Consider the following 2087-nt stretch of genomic DNA (forward strand, 5'->3'; position numbering starts at 1 on the left):
TCCAGGGTCCCTTCTGAAGGCCATCTTACCGTGAAGGCGGGCCACTCAAGTTCACAGAGTGTGAAGTTTTCCTGGGGTCAACTTAACCCCGTACTCTTCTGAGAAACCTTTCTTAAAATTTTTCAACATACAATTGAAGACAGTTGGCTTAGAGGAACCTCCGCCCATACTGTCGTAGGAAGCTTCAGAGTGGAGGGAGAAAACAGACCTTAAAATCTCAAGAAAATAATTTGACTGAAGGCCTCTATGTCAAAAGGCCCGTTTGGAGATAGACAATTCTTAAGCTGAATCAGTAATCGATTGTCTCCCCTCCCTGTGTATCCTACCTTGTGTCGGTGGCGCAAAGGCAAACAAGGGTGGGTGCCTCCTCCAGAGAGGAGACCACTCAGGTGCTCGTCTGGCCGCATCCCGAAAGAGCTTAGGCGACGCTTGGCCGTAGCAGACTCAGCTTTGTGACTTACGATCGGACACTAATCTAATGCCGTCCTGGACCATATAACGTGCACCACAGAATCGTAGATGAGCTCACTCAGACTCTGTAGTCTTTAGGGTGCCTTATGGGTGCCCAGCCACAGAGCCACAAATTCATATCTGACCAAGTCAAACTGTCTAGGCCATTCACTCACACATTCACACGCCAGAGGTGAAAACATTGCCTCCCCCCTTTCAGAAGGCCCTGACCTTTGCCTTCCTCCCCTGGGAAGACCCTGACCTGTGTCTTCTAACTGAAGACTTTACGAGGTGATCAAGCTCCTCTTCCATCTGAAGACGGGATCTGACTAGGGTGCTGAGCCCTGAGGCCTTACCTTATTCTGTGGCCATTCCTGCTGAGTTGGTCCGTCCCTCCTATGAGTCTGGTCCGGGCCTCGGCCGTCCAGGGAGTCGGAGCGCCGGTCTGAAAGAGAACCCGGAATACCGTCGGGTGGAGCGCCTCCTCGTTCGTTTTAGAGTCCCTCCAGCCCAGCCGAGCCACCAGTCCAGCGGCTCAAAAAGCCAGTGTGATTGGAATCTCGCCAAGGCCTCCAGAAATGTTACAGAAAAATCAGACCAGCAAGAAACCAAGCACCACTCGGAAAGTGGGAGAACTCAGATTTATTACACCGGTGGTCCCAGAGGAGCTAGCGCTCTGAAGATCTGGGCCCCGAGCTCAGGGGTGACCTTACTTTTATAGGGCTTATCCATGCAGTTACAGTTGGCATGGGCCAATTGGTTAATTTGTCCTCAGGTGGTTACAGAGCACGGAGTTGCTATGGGCTACGGGCAGTTAGAGCGCATGAGATTTTCGGATAGGAACTTAGGCAGAACAAGCAAAGGGGAGGGTGAGTCTTCAGTTGATCTCGAGGTCACCCTGCTCTTCGGCCTATGCAGCAATCATGTCTACAGAAGCGGAACAAAGCTGATTACAAAATTAGCCATTTGAGTGGAAAATTGCTCTTCACCACCCAAATAAAAACAGTGATAATAAAAAGTGCTGGTGAGAGCACAGAGAAACTAGAACTTTCACACGCTGCTGACGGGAACACGAAATGGTCCTCTCTGGAAAAGTGTGGCATGTTTGTATAAAGTTAAACATACACTTACCAAATGACCCAGCAATCCGTTCTTGGGTGCTTAATCTGGAGAAATGAAAATACATGTTTACACAAAAACCTGTACAAAAATGTTTATAGCACCAGTAGTTATAGCTGTCAAAAAGTGGAAACGACACAAATTTCCTTCAACAAGTGAATAAACAGTGGTGCATCCTTACAATAAAATACTACTGAGCGATAAAAAGGGACGACTGTTTATGCATGCAACACCACGGATGAATTTCCCAGGCATTACGCTGAATGAAAGAAGCCAGACTCAAAAGACTACCCACTATATGATTCCATTTATAGAACATTCTGGAAAAGGCAAAACTATGGCAACAAGGAATAGATTAGTGATTCCCAGGGGTTACAGGTGAGCGAAGGATATGACTACAAAGCACAAGGGCATCGGGGGATGACGGAACTGTTCTGGATCCTGAACATGGTGGTGGTTACACTATACATGTGTCGAATCTCACAGAAGAGAAACTTTTAAAAACTAAATGTTATTGT

The sequence above is a fragment of the Pteropus vampyrus genome, unplaced genomic scaffold (assembly GCF_000151845.1).
Source record: "Pteropus vampyrus isolate Shadow unplaced genomic scaffold, Pvam_2.0 Scaffold292, whole genome shotgun sequence".
NCBI lineage: Eukaryota > Metazoa > Chordata > Mammalia > Chiroptera > Pteropodidae > Pteropus > Pteropus vampyrus.